Source organism: Tupaia chinensis, unplaced genomic scaffold (genome assembly GCF_000334495.1).
Source record: "Tupaia chinensis unplaced genomic scaffold, TupChi_1.0 Scaffold149482_1, whole genome shotgun sequence".
In the NCBI taxonomy this organism is placed as follows: Eukaryota; Metazoa; Chordata; class Mammalia; order Scandentia; family Tupaiidae; genus Tupaia; species Tupaia belangeri.
This window is the reverse complement of record NW_006209326.1, coordinates 465,057-478,296: the sequence shown is the minus strand read 5'-3', so window position 1 is coordinate 478,296 and position 13,240 is coordinate 465,057. Positions and strand designations below refer to the sequence as shown.

The 13,240-nt window shown below is 43.7% G+C and overlaps 1 pseudogene; it reads right to left on the bottom strand.

Annotated features, from left to right (window-relative positions):
* Window positions 1–2,451: 2,451 nt before the first annotated feature.
* LOC102479747 (bcl-2-like protein 2 pseudogene) lies at window positions 2,452–3,034 on the bottom strand (annotated as a pseudogene).
* Between the last annotated feature and the right edge of the window lie 10,206 nt (window positions 3,035–13,240).

The window sequence follows — 13,240 nt, the reverse complement described above, 5'->3', positions numbered from 1 at the left end:
TTCCCATTCTTTCTTTGCTTGCATTGTTTCCATTGAGAGGTCCAGTGTTAGCCTGATGGGATGACCTTTGTAAATCACTTCTCGTTTCTCTCTTGCCAGTTTTAGTATCATGTCTTTGTCTGTAGTCTTGGACAGCCTGGTCAAGATGTGCCTTGCGGAAGATCTTCTGGGGTTTATTCTATTTGTGGGTCTTTGTACTTCTTGGGTCTGGATGGTTGAGTGTCTCTCTAGACTTGGGAAATTTTCTTCCAGGATTTCATGGAATAGATTTTTCATGCCCTTATTAGTTTCTTCACCTTCTGTGATGCCAATTTTTCTGATGTTTGGGCATCTTATGGAGTCTAGTATTTCTAATATATTATCTTCATTTTTAAAAATCTTCTCTTTTTGGTATTTTTTTTTTCTAAATCAGAGGTTTTATCTTCTACATCAGATTTGATCTTCAGCATGGTCTAATCAACTTTTAATACTTTCAAGAGAGTTTTTGATTTCCTCTATTACAGGCTTGATCTGTAATAGCTCCATCTCATTCTTTCTTAGAGTGTCCATTTATTCTTTCATGTCATGGAAGGACTTTCTAATTTCCTGTAGTGTGTTGTCTCTTTTTTTTTTGTTCCAACTTACAAAATTTGGTCACCATGAATGTTATAAATTCTTTCTCTGACATTTTGGTAATGTCCTCTATTTTCACGAAAGATGGAGTGGAGTTACTCTGTTCCTTTGCTGCAGACATATTTCCTTGTTTATTCAGACCGAGGCTCTTCTTCTACTTCTAGCCATTGGTACATGTACTCATTTTTTTTAAAGATTTATTTATTCATTCATTTATTTTAATTTGACGAGAGAGGAGAGAGAGAGAGAAAGAAAGAGGAGAAAGAGAAAGTGAGAAAGCAAGCTACCAGATCTAGGACTTTAACCATGGTCAGCCATCTGGGAGTGTCCAGCACCTTAACCACCACGCCACCTGCTGGTCCCACATGTACTCATTTTTTAATATCTCTTAGGAGAGTGTTTCACTGACTAGGAGTGTGTTTCTCTTTTGCTGTGAATTGATGTGTACCAAAGTCTCTGTTCTGTTGTTTTTAGTAATGTGGTCTCAAGAAAGATCCTCTAATCAGTTATCTGAAGAGCAGTATCTCTTAATTCACAGGTGGTTTAGTACAACGGAGGATCCCAGAGAACCTTACATTACTAGGAAATTTCAGATCTTTGATTCTAGACCTAACTAAGGCCCTCTGGCAAGATGGAAGATGAGGAAGAGAAGATAATATAAGAGAAAAGAAAAGAGTATGGAGGGTAATAAAGAAAAAGTTGTGCACCAAGTGATTTTGCTAGAGGCCTGGAAATGGAACTGGCAGCTGATGTAGCAGAAAGGACAGTCTGTGGGGAAAGGAAGAGGAGTGTATTAACAAAAGAATGGAGATGAGCAAAGAAAAAAAAAAAGAAAAAAACTGCCTATTTGCTTAAGGGTCTGGGTGGGTCTTGGGCTGGGGAGCCTGGAAGTGAAGCTGTGGGGGCAGAAGTACCCCTGCCTCAATGTTCCTTACAGCCCAGAGGTCTGGAGATGGAACTGGCGGCTGTTGCATCAAAAAGGACTGTCTCTCTTTCTTCTTTATCTGTCTAGCTATTGGTGTGTCAATCTTCTTAATGTTCTCAAAGAACCAGCTTTTGCTTTCATTTATTTTCTGTATGTCTCATTTATTTTCTATTTTATAACTTCTGCTCTAACTGTTATTATTTCTTTTCGCCTGGCTTTGTTTGGGTTTTGTCGATGTTTTTTTTCTCCAATTCTCTGAGTCATGATGTTAGGTTACCTATTTGCCACCTTTCCATCTTTTATTTATGTACACTAATTGCTATGTATTTCCCTCTTATGACTCCTTTTTTGTGTTCCATATTTATTTTCTATTTTATAACTTCTGCTCTAACTGTTATTATTTCTTTTCGCCTGGCTTTGTTTGGGTTTTGTCGATGTTTTTTTTCTCCAATTCTCTGAGTCATGATGTTAGGTTACCTATTTGCCACCTTTCCATCTTTTATTTATGTACACTAATTGCTATGTATTTCCCTCTTATGACTCCTTTTCTGTGTTCCATATATTATGGAAACTCATGTACTCATTATCATTTGTTTTCATATTTTTTTAAATTTCAGACTTAATTTCTTTAGTAGTTAAGAAGTCATTCAGAAGTAGGCTGTACAGTTTCCATGTGTTTGTGTATTTTTGATAGTGTTTCTTAAATTAATCTTAAATTAATCATTGAATCCATGTCCTCAGGTTGCAAGGGCAATAGTGGATACTTAGTGCTAAGAGGCCAGGTTGAAGCACTTGGATATGAAACAAGATCCAGTTCTCTGCTCATATCTGTTCCATTTCCATACATTTACCTCATTTTCTCCTCAGGGGCATCTTTTTTGTTTTATATTTATTCTTTTGGCTCACAGTCTCACCTAGTCCCATCTGGCCCTGGCTTTTTCACTTCTTAGCAAAAAGACCCCTACAGTCATCAGGGCCCCCAGTGCCATAGCCCCTGTTAGCACTGTCCTCACTGATGCCCAGTTCCCCTCCCACAGGTGTTGCGCCTCCTCCAGGGTCCCATGCCTGTATAGGGCTGTGAACTCCACCCAGACCCCACTTCTGTGGATCCAGTTAGCCAGCCATGTCTCCAGGTAGGCCACTCACCATTCCTTGTTGTCAGAGCTTCATTCCCTTGTTGTCAGCAGCCACAAAGACAAAGAAAGCCACAAGGTGGCCCCAGTTGGGGCCCCTTTGGAAAAGTTTATCAGAGACTTAAGTGAAGTATTACTGGGCTGAGCCTGGGGTCAATTGTAGCCGAGCTGTAGGGTCAGAGTCAGTGCTCTGGAAGGGGGTCTCAAATTCATTTATGGCTGCCCGCATGGCTTGATGCAGTAGGTTAGTGGCTGGGCCTTTCCCAGGACCGGCTCCATAGACATAACTCTTCTGCCTCAGCTTATATCCTATAAAGTCTGCCAACAAAGCCCATGTGTCTGAGGCTAAGGCTGGGGCTGCCATCCAGTTGGCCAGCCTGGATAGTAGCTCTTAGACCCCAATATTCGGCAGAGGTCTATGGAGAAGAATGGCTCACCACTTGTGATGTTAGTTGCCAGGACTCTTCCATTCACAGGTTGTGACAACCCTCAGGTGTATATCCCAGTGGATTTCTGTTGGCCACCCCAAGAAGATGCTCAGGAAGAGACTCGCTGTAAGAACACCTTTAGAGGATCTTCCAAGGGTTGTAGCCACCAAGTTTCAGCATCCGTGGAGTCAATCCTCTTAAATTGGGTAGAATGAACCCAATGTGGTTTCCCAGCAATCGTGACAGTTGTTGGAGGTGATTAGGATGATGGTAAAAGGGCCAGTCCAATGGGCCTCCAGCAAAGCGGGCTCGTATCTCTTTATCCACACCAAATCTCTGGGCTGGAGGTCACAGGTAGGTGCTCACTGGGTCGCAGGGCCCAACGGCTGGTGGGCATCCTGGATGAAGCACTGTGTCCTCTTAGCTTATGTCTGTAAGGCCTGCAGAGACTTAAAAAGGGCATGGTTAGACAGTTCCCCTTTTATCTCCTCTCCAATTTTTGGATCCAAAGGAGGTGGCTTCCCAAACATGACCTCAAAGGGAGGCAATCCCTGCACATAAGGGGTGCAGTGAGCACACCAAAGCACAAAAGGAAGAAGACTCACCCAGTTTTTTTTTTTTTGTTTGTTTGTTTTTTTAAGTATTTAGCCAATGATTGGGTAATCTGGGTGATAAACACCAGGCCCTTGTCAGATCTCAATGCCAATGGCACCCCAAAGCATGGCAATTTCAGATAACTTTTTGCAGACTGTGCTGTCTCAGACCTAGTGGGATAAGCCTCAGGCCAGCCTGGAAAAGTATTTACAAACACCAGTAAATAATGGTGCCCAGCCAGTCCATGTGGGAGTTTGGTGAAGTCCACTTCCTGGTGTTCTCCAGGGTTAAACCTCGCAATCTGGTGCGCTGATGTGAGGAGCTATCTTTCCAGGATTTACTTGCACACAGATGTGACACCTATTAGCTGTACTTTTAGCAACCCTTTTCAATCCAGGAATATAGTAGTCTTTCTTTAGGAGTTCTGTGACCTCGTCTCCCCCAAATGAGTGCTCTGATATAACTGGGAGATGAGGCTGTGTCCTAGTGTCTTGGGGAGGAGAATTCTTCCATCTGGCAATTCCCTCCATCCTCCTGACTAATGTATGGCACTCAAGGCATGACTTAAGTCTTTTTCTTCCTGGATGTACTTGGACTTTCTAGTGAGGGCTCGGGGTGGGAGCATGGGGAGCATCTGTAGGGGTCCCACTGACTTTAAGGCCACATCTTTGGCTATCCTGTCTGCGAGGGTGTTTCCCCTAGTAGGACTCGAGTCAGCCTGATGTCCAGGGCAGTGCATAAGTACCACTTTCTCTGGTAGCCATAGTGCCTCCCATAAAGCTCTGAAACATTTTTGATCTGTTTTCCTCCTGCTGTGAACAACCTTCATTCTCTGTAAAGGGCCCCATGCACATGAAGGGTGGCAAAGGCATACCTACTGTCTGTGTAGGTACTGATACTTTTTCCCTTCCCCCAGTTTTGTGCCTGGGTAAGGGCTATTAGTTTGGACTTCTGGGCTGAAACTCCTGGCCCCAATGCTTGGGCCCAGATGACTTGGTCATGAGTGACCACAGCTGCACCCAAAAACCTATTTCCATCTACCATGTAACTACTCCTGTCGGTGAAGAGGACTGCATCTGGATCATTCGGGGAGGTCTGTGAGGTCCTCTCAGAGATCAGAGAGTGACATAAGGACTTCAGAGCAGTCATATAGAGGTTGTTGTGGGTCATTGTCCAGCAGAAGGGTGGCAGAGTTGAGGGCAGCAGTCTTCAGAAAGGTAACCTGGGGTGGATTTAACAGAAGAGCCTGATACTGGGTTATGCATACATTTGAGACCCAGTGCTCTCGTGGGCTTTGGAGCAGTGACTCTACACAAAGGGGGAGGGCAGTGACCTGCAAATCCTGCCCCAAAGTCAGCTTTGAGGCTTCTTTGACAAGGATGGCAGTTGCTGCTGTGGCCCACAAGCAGTTTGGCCATCCTAATGCTACTGAGTCCAGTCTCTCGGACAGGTAAGCTATCGGCATTTTCAAGGTCTGAAAGTCTGCGTCAAGACCCCTTGTGCAATCCCCTTGGCCTTTGCCACATGTAACTGAAAAGGCTTCAAAATGTCGGGAGGTTCAGGGCTGGGGCACTCACTAGAGCAGTTTTCAGGACCTGGAAGGCTCACTCCTCCACCTCTGTTCATTTTAGGTCAGGGCCCCTTACCTGCAGTAGCAGAGTAAAGGGGCTTGGCTATTTCAGCAAAACCCAGGATGCACAGGCAGTAGTATCCTACTGCTCCAAGGAACTCTCTAACCTGCCATTTTGTGGTGGGAGTGGGAATCTTAAATGATGGCTTGGATCTGACCTGAGGAAAGAGTCCACTTACCTCCTTTTAAATTGTAGCCAAAGTGGGTAGCTTGGGGGGTACACAGTTGGGCCTTTTGGGCTGAAACTCAGTAGCTGAGATCGATAAGGGTCCATAGCAGGGACCAGGTGGCCTAGATGCATTGTTCTTCTGTCTCTACCACTAGGAGATCACATATTGTAGCAAGGTCACCTCAGGGTGTGTCTGTTTAAAGGCAATCACATCTTGGCCCAAGGCCTCAGCAAAAAGAGTAGGAGAGTTCTTGAACCCCTGAGGGAGCTGGGTCCAAGTCCATTGACTTATTAATCCTGTCTCAGGGTCTGCCCATTCAAAGGCAAAAATAGGCTGGCTCAGAAGCTAAAGGGGCAAAGTGAAGAAGGCATTCATTAAGTCTGATACAGTATATATTTGCTGGGTTGGTGGCAGGATCCTAAGGAGGGTGTATGGATTTGGGAAAGTGGGCTGTACAAATTCTGTACTCTTACTTACCACCCACAGGTCTTGTACTGGTAGTCATCTGTTCCTGGCTTTTGGACAGGTAGGAGTGGAGTGTTCCAAGGGGACTTGCAGGGAACTAAAATTCCTGCCTCTCAGCCTCTTGATGTGTTTAGCAATCCCAACCCTAGCCTCTCGTCTTATGGGATACTGGCACAGGTGGACTGGGGTTGCCTGTCTAGAAAGCTACACATCAATTGGGGGCCGGTGCTTTGCTAGGCCAGGGTGGTTATATTCTGCCCAGAACTCCAGAATTTCTTTTTGTAAAGTTTTCAATAGGGCGGTGTTACATCTCATGGGAAATTCTTCTGGCTGGAGGAGATTTTCTTCTCCAAGAGGCACCATTATCAAAACCTGGTGGAGCCTTTGATGGAAAGATATTTCAGGGCTTTCCCCTTGAAAACTAATGGTGGCTCACAGTTTACTTAGGAGATCTCTGTCCAGAAGGGGATAGGGATAAGGGAATCTAGCACAACCAGGAATTGATGGGTAACTGTGCTAGAACTCAAATTGGTTTTTTGAGCCTGAATTCAGGGGTATTCTTTTATTTTTCCTGTGGCCCCTTGAATGGGAGTTTTATTTTTGAAAAGGGGCTCTCAGGCCCCTTTAGGACAGAGTACGTGACCCTGTATCTACCAGAAAGTTAGTAGGTTTTCTTTCTATTTGTAAGGTCACCATGGGCTCCTGGGGGCCATCCATCTTGGAGCCCTGGCCCCATCAGTTGGATCTATCTGCCAGTATGGGGGGCTGCTCCCTTTCCCCTGAGACAATCTTATTTCAGGTGGCCTCATTCCCCACAATTATAACAAATCTTCTCCTCAGGGCAGTTCTGTGCCAGATGGTCCAGACATCTGCAGTTTAAGCAGCATAACTGAATTATTCTTGGTCCTCCTTCTGGGGACCTTGGAAGTTTTTCCTTTCCCTAGAAGTATCACTTAGGCTCTTCTCTCTCTCCTCTTCTGGCCATCATCAAGACCATTGCTGACTTACAGGTGCCCTGAGTTTCATCGTCGTCCTGGTTGTTGAAGACCCTTTGAGCTACCTCCACCAGTTCCAGCAGCATCTTTTCCTCAAATTCCTCTAGCTTTTGAAGCTTCTTTCTAATGTCTGGGGCTGATTAGTTCACTAAAGCTATGTTTATTGCCCATATGTTCTCTGGAGCCTCTGGGTCAATAGGAGTATAGCACCAATAAGCCTCAAAGAGCCTTTCAAGGAAAGCTGTGGACGCCTCATTTGGACCCTGTATGGTCTCACCTTGGACAGGTTAGTAGGCTTTCAGGCTGCTGCTTTTATTCCCTTCAGAAGAGTCTGACGATACTGCTTGAGAGCCTCCTTACCATAATTGGTGTTGGTTTCCCATTCAGGCCGGGAAAAGGGGAAAACGTCCTCCAACAGACCTGGGTCAGTCAGTGGCTCACCATCAGGGCCCAAGACCAGTTTTAAAGACTATCTCCTAATTCGTTCCCTTTCCTCCAATGTGAATAGGGTCTGGAGGAGCTGTTGGCAATTGTCCCAAGTTGGCTGGTGGGTGAAAAAGCATTTCCAAAAGAGAGATGAGTCCCAGGAGGGGAGGTGGTTGTGAGAAGGGAGGATTTTGGTTTTCCCCATTATAAAGATCACTAGTTGAGAAAGGGACACAGATAATAAAAGGGCTGCCATTGGTGTCCATCATGGGGTCCTGGTAAAGGCTAAGCATGAAGGCTCCCTGGGAAAGAGTAGGATGGGAGGTTTTAGTCTATCTCCTGCCACAGCAGAGTAAGGCACCTGGTAGGGCGTCCTGCTCCGTGAATGTGGTGGGCTAACAAAGGGCTTCTGGAATTTAATGGCCAAAGATGGTGATTTCATTCCCCCTTTTTCTGAAGGGCCTGGGAACAGTTTGTCCATTTGGTCCATTGGAGGGGCTGAGGCTCAGAATGGGGAGCTGTCAGTGGCTCCCATAGCTCGAGGGGATGTCTGTCCCTCAAGGGTTTGAAATGTACTTTCTGTCCCAATAAAGTCTGGCAGCTGACAGGACTTGTCTCCCTGTTTGTGCAGTGAGTCGGTCTCATCTCCTTGGCTCAGGGGCAGAAATTCTGCTTTCTTGTGAGCTAGAGGAGAGGCCGATGTAGAAGGGTAAGGTGGTGGGTTGAAGAAAAATTGGTCCTCTGCAGGTTCAGGGAGGACCCTCTTTTCTCTTTCTTCTGAGGCCCATCTCCTACTGGGCCCCCTTCTGGTAGGGTAGTGCAGATTTCTGGCAGAGCTCCATATATACAATTATGTAACCATTTTGGATCCTGTCAGACTAAACCTATCCAAATTTGAATGGTCTGGGTGGCCAGGATTTTTATAGATAATGCATCAGACTCATTGAGCTGTGGACAAATCTAAAGTCCCCTCTGAGGGCCAGCCCACCCCAAGGTTTGGCCTAGTCTGCAGAATCTTTCCAATTCAAAAAGGGTTACAGTAAACCCATAATTTTTTCCTTCCCTTTTAAAGTATTTAAAATTGTCCAGAAAACAATTGAAGAGAGTCCAACTGTGGAAATTCCTTGATCCATATTTAAGGTTAGGATGAGTAAGCTTTAATAATGTCAAATAGACCTAAGGAGTGTTAATTCACAGAACAGACTAAAGGAGATGGAACTGAACAACAATTAACAATATGAAGAACATGACACAAGCTGCCCCAAAGAGGAGACAAATCCTATAGTCAACTCCCACCCACCATCGTGGCATGGGATCAAATCTAGACCCAGCCTTGAGGAACATCAGGGCATCCAACTTATAGTGGGTTTCCTTGAACACAAGTCAGACAATGAGAAACATTTCAACCTCATGGTGGCAAGGGAAAAATATGTCCATCATCATGGCATGGGGTCAGTGGTCCTCTCCTCAGAATAAGACTGAACTCAGACTCTAGGATATGGTGCTACATCCAGCCCTACCCAAAGAGTCTCCCTGGGGGTTCTGGGATCCAAGCCCCCTTGTGATCAGTCACCTCAGAGTCCATTTCCCTTTAAGTGGCCTCCCTCCTCTGGGCCTGTAAGCTTACAGAATTAGCAGGTTTTGCAAATAGGGCTGTGAAACAAATGACTGACAGAGGTTGACAGACAAAGGCTCATTTTTCCAATCAGGAATTTAGCTCCAGTCCCAGTAGCAATGGCTTTTGTCATCTAGTCTGGTCTATTTAAACCCAGGTGCCAGAGGAGTGGTTGATATTATCAATTAGGGGAGAGAGGACCCTGGTTCGCTGAGTTGATAACCCTGAGCTGTAGCCGGCCACCAATTTCTGAAGGCCCTAACTTCCCAGATTGCCCTCTCTGTCACGGGAACAGCAACCAGGATGAGACTAAAGCCCCACAAGGATTTGGGATCCCTACTCACTCACCAGAGCCTCTCGTGTCACAGTGGTGTGGATTTCCCAATATTCCCACACCTCAGGGAATTCCTGGAAGCAAGGACACAAGGGGGAGGGGGATGTGAACCTTGGCAAAAGGAAAACGACTGGGGCTTTTGCAGTGGTACAGAACAAGGAGGAGCCTCACTCCAACAGTACATATGTGAATTCCTCCCAATAATGACCAGAGGCCTTAATAGTCCTTTCAGAGGGAACAGCACAATGGAGCAAGAAGTGGAACAAGGGGTCTACTACTCACTGATAAACGACTTTCCCCCTGGCTTCAGGGGATTGTCAGTGGCTTGACTGCCAACCAGAAAATCCGGCCTGAACCCCTAGGGCCCTGACAATGTCAGGGGATGCCTCCCCAGGATTCAGATCAGACTCTGGCAACTAGTGGCCAGGGGCAATGCCCAGACCAGAGATGTTGAGATCTTGCTGGGGCCTCCAAAAGCTGTGGCGTGAAATTGTCAAGAACTAGTGCTGCTCTAATTGAGAATTTTATGAGCCTTTATTCTTGGGCAAGGATTGACACCCTCACACCGTACGTAGGCAGTGTCAAGGTGATAACCCTGACCTGCAGTTTCAGAGCATTTATACACAACCTCAAGAAGGGAATTTCCAGCTTTTGGGGAGGGATCTAAGTAGGGGCTTTCCAGCAGGGAAGAAAAAGGAGAAAGGACTCTGGGTTGGGGGGTTATAGGTATTATACCCACAAGGGTATTTTAGGTAGGGAATTTGATTGAGGAAGGATAATCTGTAAGGATTTCTGGGTTAGCAGCTAGTAGGGTTATGAAGCACAAGGTTACAAGTGTGCATAATTTGCAGGTATACTGGTGACAGGCTAGCAAGCTCTTGGAAGCATTTTACAGAAGCAAAATAACTTAATTTTTAGCCTAACAAACTCCATCTTAGGATTAGCTATCTTTTTTTTTCTTTCTGAAGTCTGCCACAAGACATTACTTGAAGTCCACTTGTCTTTGATAATTAAATGTTGCCAGTGACTAAGTAGACACTTTAGTTCTAGCTGAAAAGGAAACACAATCTTTGCATAAGGATCGTAGTTTTTGCAAAACAAAAGAAAAAACAAAAGCAATACTAAACTAAATTAAAAAAAAATCCATTGTAAAATTGGCTTCACTTCTGAATTTCATAAAACTTTTAAAAAAGAGGAAACTTCTATTCTACTACACTACTTTTAGAGATTCAAAAGGAAAGAACCCTTCCAAATTCATTCTATGAAGCCTCCATCACACTCATTCCCAAAATGGATAAGGATATGACAAAACAGGAAAACGACACCTATATCCCTGATGAATATAGAGACAAAAATTCTTAACAAGATACTTGTAAATCCTATCCAACAGCATATAAAAAAGATTATTTATCACAACAAGGTAGACTTTATTCCAGGGATGCAAGGGTGATTCAACATACACAAAACCATAAATGTAATACACCACATTAACAAAAAAATAATAAACCATATGATCATTTCAATTGATGCAGAAAAATCATTTGACAAAATACAACATTCCTTCATGATTAAGACTCAGTAAAATCAACATCGAATGATTATATCTCAGCATAATACAAGCTATCTATGAAAAACCTATAACTAGCATTATACTGAATGGGGAAAAGCAAAAAACTTTTCCACTCAAAACTGGTAGAATACTTGGGACCAGCAGTTGGCGTAATGGCTATGTCGCTGGACTCCGACATAGTCAATTGCGGTTTGAGTCCCTGACCCGGTTCCTGGACCTGGCAGCTTAAACTCACGTGTGCATGTGTGCCCAAGATCCCAAGAAGAGAGTGGACAAGGGATTGCAGCATGGCCATCTCCCCTGGGAGTGGGGGGTGATTTCTTGCTTTCTCTCTCTCTCTCTTTCTGGTGAGTGCACGTGCCATACAGCAAAAGCCTCTCCAAAAACAAAACCAAAAACAAAACAAACACAAACAACACCAACAAAACAACCCAACTGTTACAACACAAGGCTGCCAACTCTCTCCACTTCTATTCAATATAATACTGGAAGTCCTAGCCAATGTGATCAAACAACAGAATAAAATAAATGACATTCCAATAGGAAAAAAAGATTGGAAATTATCTCTGTTTGCAGATGACGTGATTATATACACAGAAGACCCAATAGTATCCACAAAAAAAAAACTCAAATAACACTTTAACTAAAGTAGCTGGATACAAAATTAACTTACAAAAATCTATAGCATTTTTATATACAAACAACAGGCAGACAGAGGCAGGACTGAAGAAAGTAATGCTATTTATATAGCCACAAAAGGTATAAGAAACCTAGGAATAAAACTAACCAAGGATATCAAAGACCTCTATAAGGAAAACTATGAAAAGCTTTAAAAAAATTTAAAAATGACACAAAGATGTGGAAGGCCATCCCATGTTCCTGGACTGGGAGAATTAATATAATCAAAATGGCAATCCTACTCAAATTAATCACTATACTTAATGTAATTCTTATAAAATTACAAGAGACATTCTTCCCAGATTGAGAAAAGACAATCAAATAATTCATCTGGAATCATAAAAGACCATGTATTACCAAAACAATCCTATGCAAAAAGGGTAGGTGGAATCTTACCTCCTGACCCTAAAATATATTACAAAGCTGTGGTAGTCAAAACAGCATGGTACTGGCACAGAAACAGACACAAGGACCAATAGAACAGAGTAGAGACCCCAGAAATAATCCCCAAAGCATATAGCCAACTGATCTTTTGACAAAGGATACCAGTTAATTCAGTGGGAGAAGAAAAACATCTTTAGCAAATAGTATTGTAAAAACTTGTATCAACCTATAGAAAGATGAATCTGCACACCTGTCATCATTAACAAAAATCAACTCAAAGCAGATCAAAGATTTAAATCTAAGACCTCAAACTATAAAATTATTAGTGGAAAACACTGAGGAAACTCTGGAGACATTGGGTTAGGCAAAGATTTCTTAAGCAAGACCCCAAAGCACAGTCAATAATCCCCAAAATAGTCAAGTGATATTACATTATATTAAGAAGTTTCTGCACAGCAAAGGACAAAGTAATTAGTGTGAATCAACAACCCTTAGAATAGGAGAACATTTTTGTAAACTATGCCTCCAATAACAGACGAATAGCCAGAATACACAGGGAACTCATTCAGCTTACCCAGAAGGAAATGATTAACCCAATTAAATGATGGGAAAAATGAGCTGAATAAACAACTCTCTAAGGAACAGCCAAAAAGTATATGAAAAAATGCTCAACATTCCTTATCATAAGAGAGATACAGATCAAAAGTACAATGAGAGGGAACCAGCAGTTAGCGTAATGGCTATGTCGCTGGACTCCCATGTAGTCGACCGCAGTTCGTGTCCTGGACCCGGTGGCTTAAAACTCACGCCGGGCGCATGTGCGTGCGTGCCCAAGATCCCGAGAGGAGAATGGAGGAGAAGGGATTGCAGCGTGACCATCCCCCCTGGGGGGTGATTTCTCGCTTTCTGTCTCTATGTCTCTCTCTGTCTGTCTGGCGAGCGCACGCGCCCTACAGTGAAAATCTCTCTCAAAAAAAAAAAAGTACAATGAGATACTACCTAACTCCAGTCAGAATGGTGAAGATTAAAAAAATGACAAGTGCCGGTACAGATGTGGTGAAATTGGATCACTCCTACATTGCTGTTGGGAATGTACATTGGTCTAACCACTGTGGAGAGAACAATATGGACATTCCTCAAAGACCTTCAAATAGAACTACCATATGACCCAGCAATTCCACTCCTGGGTATTTAACCAAAGGATAGGAAAATGCTCAGTTGGAAAAGTGTTTGCACATCTATAATTATTGTGGCATTATTCACGATTGCTAAGACATGGAA